General features: G+C 46.7%; 1 protein-coding gene across 1 annotated transcript in view; it reads left to right on the forward strand.

The window, feature by feature from the left end:
• Positions 1-12691, forward strand: part of AGBL1 (AGBL carboxypeptidase 1) — a 797337-nt gene that overhangs the window by 58917 nt on the left and 725729 nt on the right. The gene's annotated exons all lie outside the window — the stretch shown is intronic.

The raw sequence follows: 12691 nt of genomic DNA on the forward strand, positions 1-12691 counted from the left end.
ACTGAGCAGGGGTGGATTAAGGGTAGCCAGGGCCCCGGACTGTTCAGACACTGTGGGGCCCCCCCCGGTCATGTGACGGGGGTCATGTGATGGGGGTCATGTGATACCTGAACCAGATTATTCCAGAAAAATGGCCGGGCCCTACTCTTCTGTAACCTATGAAATATTTGTTAAAATATGCAATACAATTTAGGTATATTTTGACCAATATCACATACAAGGAACAAATACCACCGCACCATGACCAGACCACAAATTACAACCACAGTGATCGAATAATATCACATACAAAGAACAAATACCACCGCACCATGTCACGACCACATATTACCACCACTTGGTGACCAAATAGCACATACAAGGGACAAATACCACAACACCATTTCCAGACCACATATTACCACCACATAGTGACTGAATACTACAATACTGATCAGTAATAAAAAACCCCCCACAATACTATCACCATAAGTGCCAGTATTCACAGGAGATCTGTACTTATTATGCAGTGTCTGTGTAGAGGTAATACAGCGATCACTGGTGACATTGTACACAGGACCTCTGTATATAGTGTATAAGTAATACAGTGATCACTGGTGACATTATATACAGGAGCTCTGTATATAGTATACAGTGTATAGTGTCAGTGTATAAGTAACACTGACTCACCAGTGACGTCTCTAGGTGAAGTCCTTCATCTTTCATCCAGCACAGACCGCCATCACTTCTTTCAGCCAGGACTTTTCTCTGCAGGAAATAACACAGTTATCTCAAGCTCCGCTTGCAGAACACATTACTTAATTTTTCCCAACTTCTACATTACACCACATGAAGAAAAAGAGGCGACATAGTGTCACTCTACACATTAACCGGACCGCCCCCCATTTAAAACAATGTCCTCAAAAAATAAAATAAATACATCATTGCAGTAATAATATCCCTTAATTAGCCCCTATGTCCAGCATTGCCCCCAGTGTGTTCAACAATCTGCCCCAGTATGTCCAGCATATTGCCCCAGAGTGTCCTGCATTGCCCCCAGACAGTGTGTCCAGCATATTACCCCCAGTGTGTCCAGCATATTACCCCCAGTGTGTCCAGCATATTACCCCCAGTGTGTCCAGCATATTACCCCCAGTGTGTCCAGCAATCTGCCCCAGTATGTCCAGCAATTTGCCCCAGTATGTCCAGCAATCTGCCCCAGTAGGTCTAGCACTGCCCCAGTGTCTCCAGCATTGCCCCAGTGTCTCCAGCAATCATCTACCCCAGTGTGTCCTCCAGCATTGCCCCCAGTGTCTCCAGCATTGCCCCCAGTGTCTCCAGCATTGCCCCCAGTGTCCAGCAATCTGCCCCAGTGTCTCCAGCATTGCCCCCAGTGTCCAGCAATCTGCCCCAGTGTCTCCAGCATTGCCCCAGTGTCTCCAGCATTGCCCCAGTGTTTCCAGCAATCATCTGCCCCAGTGTGTCCTCCAGCATTGCCCCCAGTGTGTCCAGCAATCACCTGCCCCAGTGTGTCCTCCAGCATTGCCCCCAGTGTGTCCAGCAATCTGCCCCAGTGTCTCCAGCATTGCCCCAGTGTCTCCAGCATTGCCCCAGTGTCTCCAGCAATCTGCCCCAGTGTCTCCAGCAATCTGCCCCAGTGTCTCCAGCAATCTGCCCCCAGTGTCTCCAGCAATCTGCCCCCAGTGTCTCCAGCAATCTGCCCCCAGTGTCTCCAGCAATCTGCCCCCAGTGTCTCCAGCAATCTGCCCCAGTGTGTCTTCCAGCATTGCCCCAGTGTGTCCTCCAGCATTGCCCCCAGTGTGTCCTCCAGCATTGCCCCCAGTGTGTCCTCCAGCATTGCCCCCAGTGTCTCCAGCATTGCCCCCATTGTCTCCAGCAATCATCTGCCCCAGTGTCTCCAGCATTGCCCCAGTGTCTCCAGCATTGCCCCAGTGTCTCCAGCATTGCCCCAGTGTCTCCAGCAATCTGCCCCCAGTGTCTCCAGCAATCTGCCCCCAGTGTGTCCAGCAATCACCTGCCCCAGTGTGTCCTCCAGCATTGCCCCCAGTGTGTCCAGCAATCTGCTCCAGTGTCTCCAGCAATCTGCACCAGTGTCTCCAGCAATCTGCCCCCAGTGTCTCCAGCAATCTGCCCCCAGTGTCTCCAGCAATCTGCCCCCAGTGTCTCCAGCAATCTGCCCCAGTGTGTCTTCCAGCATTGCCCCCAGTGTGTCCTCCAGCATTGCCCCAGTGTGTCCTCCAGCATTGCCCCCAGTGTGTCCTCCAGCATTGCCCCCAGTGTCTCCAGCATTGCCCCCAGTGTCTCCAGCAATCATCTTCCCCAGTGTCTCCAGCATTGCCCCAGTGTCTCCAGCATTGCCCCAGTGTCTCCAGCATTGCCCCAGTGTCTCCAGCAATCTGCCCCGAGTGTCTCCAGCAATCTGCCCCCAGTGTCTCCAGCAATCTGCCCCCAGTGTCTCCAGCAATCTGCCCCCAGTGTCTCCAGCATTGCCCCCAGTGTCTCCAGCAATCTGCCCCAGTGTGTCCTCCAGCATTGCCCCCAGTGTGTCCTCCAGCATTGCCCCCAGTGTCTCCAGCATTGCCCCCAGTGTCTCCAGCAATCATCTGCCCCAGTGTCTCCAGCAATCTGCCCCAGTGTGTCCAGCATATTGCTCCGGGCCCCCCGGATTGCCGTTCGCAAAAAAAACAAAAAAGAATGAGTTCTCCTCACCTGACCTGTGCGCTCCAGCGGCGAGCTCCCTCCAGCAGCACACACTTGCCGGCGACTGACAATGACGTCAGACGCTGGCAACGTGTGAGCTACACCTGCGGCCGACTTCAGCTGCCAGCCTCCAATTGGCTGGCGGCTGTTATTAGCTATTGACGTGCGGGCGCGCGCCCGCGCGTCAATAGGAAACTGCCGCAGCACCGGTATGGGCCCGATGAGCAGATGAGACGGGGCCCGATACTCTGCCCACCGGGCCCATAAATGATATGCCAGTCAGGGCACGGGCAGTAATGCCCTGATGGCGGCGGGCAATCTGTGCAGTAGCCCAGGGCCCCCCCCACACCACTGGGCCCTGGGCTACCGCCCAGATTGACCCTCTTATAATCCGCCCCTGCCACTGAGCCACCATGCTGTTTCTGATGTAAGCTTCACCTTTTAAGGCTGCCATCACACTAGCAGCATTTGGTCAGTATCTTACATCAGTATTTCCAAGCCAAAACCAGGAGTGGGTGATAAATACAGAAGTGGTGCATATGTTTCTATTAGACTTCTCCTCTAATTGTTCCACTCCTGGTTTTGGCTTACAAATACTGAGGTAAAATACTGACCATATACTGATAGTGTGACGGCAGCCTAATACTCAGGTTGCACTGTCTAAACTACTCCTGGTGATACCTTCAAGACAATGCTCATGATGTTCACAGGAGAACTTGCAGCATCGCTAACATAGTAACATATGGATGTCAGCTTCAGAGAACGCTCAGGATTTGTTCACACGTAGCGAATTCCTGGTCTAAAATTTTTTACATATTACAGTGCCAACAAAGTGGATCACTTTTCAAAATATCATTGACTGCAGCATAAATTCACCTGTTTTCCATTCTGCAGTATGTCAATTTACGCTGCAAACCTCCCCTCTGTAATAAAAGATTTAAAATTTGTTGGCGGAAATTATTAAATTAAATCCACAACAAAAAGCACATAATTATGTGCACATTTTGCCACTGACAACATGACTGTGCATTTTCCATTCAATTGACATACCCTATAGTGCCAGTTTCATAGTGATACCGTTTTACAACCATTCCTGCTCATAATGACAGACTTGTAGTGTCTAAAGTGTCAACTTCATAATCAGGATAACAAATTGGTTGAATAAGTAGCACTAAATGGCTATTAAACCTTTATTAAGCCAGTCATGAAAGTCTAAATTACCAACAGAAATCCATACATTAAGCATAAATATTGACCAAATATGATGCATATGGAGCGCCCCCATAGGGCTATGGGGTACTCGGTACCGGGTCCTTCGGTTCTCAAGGGGGATGTCACGGTGGCTGACCCGGTCCGTGGCCCTAGGGACATCCGTTGTAAATGGGGGAAAGGTCTTTAAAGAGATAATGTTCGTGACGCCACCTGTGGTATTCGGTCAGGGTGACTGACACTGCTTAGGGGTCCGCTGGGGTGATGTGATGGCAGCTAGATGGTATACCTTCCCACAGGTGAAGTGTATCCCCAGGGCTTCCCAGAGTATAGATGGTGGATGGTGTGAGGCGCAGAGAAGAACGAGGACACAAGGTTGCAGTCTCTTTACCTTTTTACTGATGGCTTCAGCATCCACAGTCCAGAGCACCAGATCACAGGGCAGGCAGAGTCCGGCCGGTCTGAAGGCAAATTCAGAGTCCCCTAATCCAGGTGGAAATCAGTAGCCTTCCTCTAGCACCTGGATGTTGTAGTACCTTACTGCTGAGCCTCTCATAAGGTCCTCACAACTGCTGTAGATGTTCTAGATGTTATGTTTTTCTCTCTGTCCCCCAGATGGATAGGAACAACCTGTATGACTGATGGCCTGAGGCTTTTTTTTACAGGGACTCTAGCACGTCCCAGCCCCCACAAGTTGCCTCCGTGCCTCCTGGGTATAGGTGGGGCAGGTAACGTGGAATTATCTGTCCTGCCAGTCTCTGAAGTAAAGCGTACAGAGCCTTACTCCCTCGGTATTCTGGCTACAGGATTCCTGCGCCTCAGAAGGAAGCAGCTTGCTCCTGGCTGATCTCCCTCTGATATTCCTCTCCTGTGCTCTGCTTTCCTGCACACTCTCTGCAATATGTTCACTTTAGTGTCTTCTCCCAGGAGCTGCAGCACTTCAGGCTCCAGGACTCCTTCCTCTCCCTCTGTCTTCCTGACAGGAACTGAACTCTGAACCCCTTTTCCCTCCAGATCAGGATGTTTTATAGGGGAGCTCACCTAAAACAGGCTTAGAGCTCCCCCTTCTGATCTGGAGTGTGAACAGGTTGCATGCATTGTGTTACCTGACAAAGATCTTCTTTATTGCCTTCAAACGTAACATCACTCCCCCCTAGAGGAGAATAACATTACTGCAACGACCAGGACTCTGGGGCGCTGCACATAGGCACCTCAACACCAACTGCACTATATAGCAGGGGGTGCTCTAACATAATGTATTTCACCTATCGTGCAACTATCACAATCTAGTCAATAACTACAGGATTAATACACTCCATGGAGATACATATAATGAAAATAGTCACAATCTCACCAGGCTAGTGCAGGACTGTCCATAAATGTTTCTTGAAGGACCCTTCCATACAGAAAAAGAAATAGGGTAAAGGCTGAAGGAGACCCCCTTTTCTGAAAACAGCCTTATGCTAAGTACCCAAGGCCTGAATAAGCTTCTGACACATTTCTTCTAACACATAGAGTCATCAGGTGAGTAAGAATAGCTGCCTGGTATTTGGCAGCTCTAAAAGTGACCAAAGAAAAAATCTCTATAACTTGCCCATCTGCTTGCTCTCCTATAAATAAGGTGCACTATTATATGGAACCAGAAATGCTCTCTTCAGGACACGTAATTGTGAGACTCAAGATGTAACTTCAGGGCACCAGGTAGCGTTGGAACACACAAGTGGAATGCAAACTGGAACTGACATCACTGCTACGCACTGGGTAGCCCTAGAACACTCACATGAACCTGAAACACCTTCAGAAGGCAAGGATTAGGCATTCTGTGAGATGGTGTCCAAAAATAGCAATACCTGTGGTCATCACAAATAGCACCCAAAGTAACGTTAATCAATGCGATGTATGGGTAACTATTTAGAATGTTTAATCTTTTACCGTAATATGTCTGTTATACAGATAAGACCGGCCGGTCATGTGATGAGCTCTGTGACTCATAAAGATGGGAGGGATGGACTAATACTTGCCCAATTCATTCATTAAGAACTGAATTGGTTTGGCATAATTTGGGTTGGAAATAACAATTGAACATACAAGGACCAAAAGTTAATACTATTAACAAATGGCAAAATTATTAAAAAGGGGTGTACTCAAACAGATAAAAGAGCTGATTACAAGAGAGAGCACTGGTAGGATACAAGAAACCCACATAAAAAAGAGACACCGAGATGTAAAAAATAGATAGATATAATGTAGACTTAGACAATGGGGGACCTTAAAATGTCCTAAATATCATAATCCAGTTCGGGTTTTGAGTCCTATCTGCCTTTTCCTGGGCTGATCATGTCAAGGGTTAACTTTGTTCTGCCTCATTCTGGGTTCAGGTTTGCTATTTAGCTCCGCTGTGTCCTGCAGGCGGTGTCAGTTATAGTTTCATGTGTAGCTGACTTGGCATACCCTGATTCATCCTGCTGCTTGCTGACTGTACCTATGTCTGTTTATTCCCCTCTTCCCGTCCCGGCTCTGTGTTTCCCTTTCTTGTTTGGATTCTCTGGTACCTGACTTCGGCTTGGACTCTGACCTGCTGTTTCATTTCTTGTCTTTGGCATATCTGCTCCTGACCAGTATTGACCCATTTGGCTTGTTTCTGACTTTGTGCTTGGTTATTCCTTTTGCACTGTGCTACAGACTATATATTGACGTGGCTTGTTTTACTATTCTGCTGCAGGTCTGCTCCTGCTGTGTGCAGTCTTCCCTCCGCTCTATTGCCATATAGTGGAACTGCTTTTACCTGCATAGCAGCAGCGTAACACTGAAGAAGGATATTGATAAATTCTTTACCTCACCGCAGGGGTTGGCACCCTAGAAATAGCATAATGGCGCCCCCAGTCCTCAATAGCTGACCCTCACTAATCAATCCTATTCTGTATTAAGCATCTAGAGAAAACAGCTTAAGGGAGTTTTACATTTAGCCCTTGTGGATAGACCGTTTTTAGGTGGCAAATCCATGTAGTCTCTAATGCAAAATAGATCGATCCCAGTCACCCCTCCTCATTGTTATATTCATTTTGTTAATCCTATGAATTTTATGAAACATGTAGAGCTGCCATGTCTGAACTCTATTCCAGGGTTCCCGGTTAGTTTTGCCTATATATTCCAAACTACATGGACATACAGGCCTATAGATTACTCCTCTTATGTTGCAACTGATGAATGATCTGATTATAAAAGTATTGCTACTGACCGAACTAACAAACGTTTTGCTTATTTCAGGTGGTCAGGGGGATAGTTATGGTGAGGGGCTGTTGTTCTGACACACCCTGGCACCCTGCAAATAAACTAAAAAGTCCCAACTGTTGCTGGGTCTCATTTCCAGACATCACACAGTGATTGACAGAGTCCAAGTTCTTTTTTAACAAAATAACTTTACTTAACACATTCAGTCCAGTGACAGGCATTGCACAGTGATCCTCAACCATCCTATTTCTTTTCCTTTCTTGTTGCTTGCTCTCCTCTCATTCTTTATTTCCGTATCGTATCCTTTGGTACCAAAGCGTTCCGTATAGCCACACTAGTTCATGCCCGGGGTTCCCCGCCCATTTTGCCCTCTGAGGGCGAAACCAAGGATGGAGTTTTCCAACCTTTCAGACCATAGATCTTGGACATTTTGGTATTTTCCGCTGAACCTAGTTGCTATTTCTTCTTCACTGCAATTTTCCCTTTGTGTCCAAATATCTTCCAGCCCTCAAGGCCCTGGACCACTGGACTTCAATTGCACTATTTATGTTATGACCACAATGGCGAGGGTCTCAGAGGAACGTGGAAGTCTGCAGAATACAAAAATCCAGCTCATAGGGCAGTGGTAACTGGGTTGACCATATATCTACTCCTAACGCCAACACTAGAAGTAGCCGGGGATCATTCCTACGTTGATTCTAGATGACACGCGCCAGCCGGAGAATCTAGCTACCCCTAGTAGAGGAAAACAAAGACCTTTCTTGCCTCCAGAGAAGGGGACCCCAAAGCTGGATAGAAGCCCCCCACAAATAATGACGGTGAGGTAAGAGGAAATGACAAACACAGAAATGAACCAGGTTTAGCACAGAGAGGCCCGCTTACTGATAGCAGAATAAAGAAAGGTAACTTATATGGTCAACAAAAACCCTATCAAAATCCACACTGGAAATTCAAGAACCCCCGAACCGTCTAACGGTCCGGGGGGAGAACACCAGTCCCCTAGAGCTTCCAGCAAAGGTCAGGATATAGATTTGGAACAAGCTGGACAAAAATACTAAACCAAAACAAATAGCAAAAAGCAAAAGGCAGACTTAGCTGATATAACTGGAACCAGGATCAGTAGACAAGAGCACAGCAGACTAGCTCTGATAACTACGTTGCCAGGCATAGAACTGAAGGTCCAGGGAGCTTATATAGCAACACCCCTAACTAACGACCCAGGTGCGGATAAAAGGAATGACAGAAAAACCAGAGTCAAAAAACTAGTAACCACTAGAGGGAGCAAAAAGCAAATTCACAACAATTTACCTCAGCAACCTCACTACACCTAGTCCCACACTAGACTGACTGAAACAGGGAGTATCTCTAACTCGCTCTACTCTGGCCCCACCCAATGTCTCAACTGTCACTACTCCGGCTGAAACCAGTTCTTATCCTAACCTTACCTTATTGTCTACTCTACAGTGCCCCCACTGTACTAAACCATATATTACCCATTACCATTGCTAAACCTTAATCTAACACTGTATCTCCCTATCTCTAACCCTAGCCCATAGAGATATATAACTTACACAGTACATCAACATCATTACATTGTTTAACATATTAATACACAATCAAACCGTACCACATAACACACCATTTTACACTTAAAACGCACCTGCTTTATTAGGAAGGAACGTGAAGGGATGCAGGGCATAACTTAGCCCCCCAACATACCCCTTAGACACCTCCCTCCTAAAACATGCTCGCCCTGATCATACGGTACCGGTAGGATATAACACAAATTTAAAACATTCTTTTAAAACATGTTTAACCACAAAAATTATTATGCTCTACATAAGAGTCTGTTATTATTCTCTCTCGTCCACCTCTGACTCTGACCCTATTCCTGGTCAGAACTAGTACTACTAGTACCACTTGGTTGGGACCCTGGAACATACAGTTCAAGTCTTTTTAATAACCTGGCCCTTTGGCCAAAAAAAACATTTGCCGACAGACGCATGGGCACAGTCCTTTATAACCTGGCACGACCCTCAGGTTGTCCAATTAGTACTATGGGTCCATTTGACCCAGGTCTCCTTGCTCCTGGGACCCAGACACACAACCAGTTCACTTTAGGACACACCAGGCCTCTTGGCCAGTCCTCTTTCTGTCTCCAGGTGTCCACACAAACATAATGGCACAGTGGCCAACCCACCACAGATCCGACAGTCCAGGAGCATTCACAGTCCATGTGATCTTGACCCGGATCACTCCTCGGGTCTTCCTGTTTAGGTTCCCCCTCCCTCCTTTTCACAGAGTACAGCCCTTTAAAACATGTGTGCTGCTCATAAAACCCCAGGGGAACTCTGGAACATCATGCCCGTTGATTCGGGACCATCACTGCAATCACTCCCCAACCGCGTAGTTCAACTTCTGCAGCTGCTGCATCCACTGACTTGGGCCCTTACTGCTGAGCGACGTACTCTCCTTCTTCAGGTCGCATGGCTCCACTAGTGCAATGGTTTCCATCTTCTTGTTACTTTTGGCAGCGTCCACTTTGAGGCCGTTTGCAGGTTCCGGTAATGGCTGATGCTGTTCTCCGCCAAGCAGAGTGACACTGCCGAACTGATGCTCCTCTCCTGCAGCAAGGAACTCCAGCAGTCCTCCAGAATGAGCCTTCTCTTCTGCCAGCCACCACTTCCACTCCACGAGGCCTACTCCACCTCAGTACCTCACGCTGGAGTGTTCCATTACTTCTGGTGCTGTGTCCTGCAATGGCGCTGCGCTGCTTGACACAAGGTTTTCTTGGGTGGAGCTGCTTCCTGTGGTTCTGCCCATTCAGCCTTGGACCCCTCCCGTTCTTCAGGGATCTGCTGCAGGGAATGGGGTTTCTTTTTCTTTCGCTGTGTTCATTTCGGGGGGGCACCACTCATAGGGGGATGTGACCTAGGTTCAGGCCATTGTCTCTGCCAGGCAGATTTTCATGCCATTTTACTTGTAGAATGCTCACAATGGGCAGAGTTTTTGCAAGCCTTTGGGCCATCATTCGCCATTTTAAAGTTTCTAACTGCAACCATTTCAAAGTCTCTAATGGCGCCACCTTTGTAGTTTTAGGGGTTTCTCTACTTTCTGAGTGTGAGAAATCTAGATCCTGAAGACTACGCCAATTTTGTGAGGTGTTGAGGGTAAATGATGCACACACTTTACTGTAATGGAGGTGCAGGCTGAATGTAGACAAAGTCCAATACAATAGCCAGAAAAGAAATCAGCTGCACTCAATGAATATTGTGAAGTTGCCAAAAAAAGGAATTTGTGTTCATTTCATGTACAGGAAATGATAACCACAGAAAAGAAAGCAATAAGTGACATAGGGTAACATTTCGACCCTGCCCGGGTCTTTGTCAAACCTCACTTAAGAGTAGAGGAAGATTCTAGTAGAAATAGAAGTCTAGAAGTCCCCCCTGGGGCTTTTCCATGGTTGTGTGCAGTATAAGGTGTGTCAACACCGTCTGTGTCAGTATACACCGCTTGTCATGTATACCGTGTTGTACTGCACCCTATATCACAAGAGGTAGCTCTAACCTTCAGACCTTGATCTAAGTCACAGGCAAAGCTCACCACCTTCTAGCCCCTATCTACATTGAAGAAGGTCTTAGTGACCGAAATGTTTGTATGTATAAACCCTACTACTTTACGTGGATCACATTCAATCTTCACTTCATTATTTGGTGTCTGTCAAGTTTACTTTACTAGTCAGCATGGTTTGGGAACCTACTTGTGCACCATCTAACAGTTGTGCTTATTCTATTTCATATCCATCTATCCTGCTGATTAGCTTAAGTAAATGCCTAATTTAGGATCCTTTTTTAGATACCCTCTCTTCAGAAATCTAGATTTAAGATCTCCAGCTTGTCTTCTGAAAGTGGTGTCAACAGTGCAGTTTCTGCCAATCCTTAGGTATTAAAAACAAATTAATAGATGTGGGTTTGCTGTATGTCTGGGTCACAAGTGCTACTCCGACACTCTCTCAATTAGAACATCTAGAAATGGAATCATATCCTTGTGCGTCTCAAATGGGAAATGTAGACCTTCGTTATTTTTGTTCAGATTCTGCAAAAAAGTGGACAATTCTGAGATGTCATCCATATGATGAAAATGTAATCAATATAACGTGACTAGAGCACAATGTTCTATAGACCCGAAGGTGCGTCCTCACTTAACACAAAAAGTCCTCTTCCTCTCTAAAGAGGTAATATGCATATTTATTTTCCCAGAGAAACATTGCATAGCTTATAAGCCTTCTTACATTGGTATACCAAGCATGTCACACTTCACATGGAGAAACGTTACCCCTTACTGTAGATGCCCATCAGAAGCCTCTAATATTGCAAAATCAGATCTCTTGATTTGCACTGATGAGAGGGAATATCCCAAAACACCATGTCTGAAAATTGAGATTCTGGTTTGGTTTTTATGTTTTATGTTAAGTCATATGCCAAGGCTCCTTAAAAGGTTGCTATTGACTTTTAAGATTGATACTTCCCATTGGTGGCACTAGAGTTAAGAAACCTCTACCTCTCTACAGAGGGAATCATAGCAGTCAATGTCCATGCTGTCAAACTCTCTAAGTTGCTGCAAAACTTGAATCTTAAAGGGAACCTATCACCCCCAAAATCGATGGTGAGGTAAGCTCACCATCATCAGGGGCTTATCTACAGCATTCTGTAATGCTGTAGATAAGCCCCGATGTTACCTGAAAGAGGAGAAAAAGACATTAGATTATACTCACCCAGGGGCGGTCCCGCTCCGATGGGCGTCTCAGGTCCGGTACAGCACCTCCCATCTTCATTCCATGACGTCCTCTTCTGGTCTTCATGCCGCTGCTCTGGCGCACGCGTACTTTGTCTGCCCTGTTGAGGGCAAAGCAAAGTACTGCAGTGCGCAGGTGCCGGAAAGGTCAGAGAGGCCCGGCGCCTGAGCACTGCAGTACTTTGCTCTGTCCTCAACAGGGCAGACAAAGTATGCGTGCGCCAGAGCAGCGGCATGAAGACCAGAAGAGGACGTCATGGAATGAAGATGGGAGGCGCCAGAGCGGACCTGAGACACCCATTTGACCGGACCGCAGTGGGACCGCCCCTGGGTGAGTATAATCTAACCTCTTTTTCTCCTCTTTCAGATAACATCGGGGGCTTATCTACAGCATTACAGAAAGCTGTAGATAAGCCCCTGATGACGGTGAGCTTACCTCACCATGGATTTTGGGGGTGACAGGTTCCCTTTTAAGAAATGTATGATTTTATTGACATGTTTTGGTTAAGAAAACCACATTTCCTTGAGATACTTTGGAGTGCTGTGGTCTTTTTTTCTGGTTTTATGTCCCTGCTTCTTTTCTTGAAGGAATGGGCTGAATGATCAAAAGCCTAAAGGGTTAAACTAGCAGCATACAATAGTAAAACCTGAATACACAAAAAGCAAAGAGAATATTGAATAAGAAATTGATTACTAGAAGTTATTGAAAAAAACATAAGCCATTTCTTTCCTGAGGCTTTTCTTGCTTGGCATTTCC

The sequence above is a fragment of the Ranitomeya variabilis genome, chromosome 5 (genome assembly GCF_051348905.1).
Source record: "Ranitomeya variabilis isolate aRanVar5 chromosome 5, aRanVar5.hap1, whole genome shotgun sequence".
In the NCBI taxonomy this organism is placed as follows: domain Eukaryota; kingdom Metazoa; phylum Chordata; class Amphibia; order Anura; family Dendrobatidae; genus Ranitomeya; species Ranitomeya variabilis.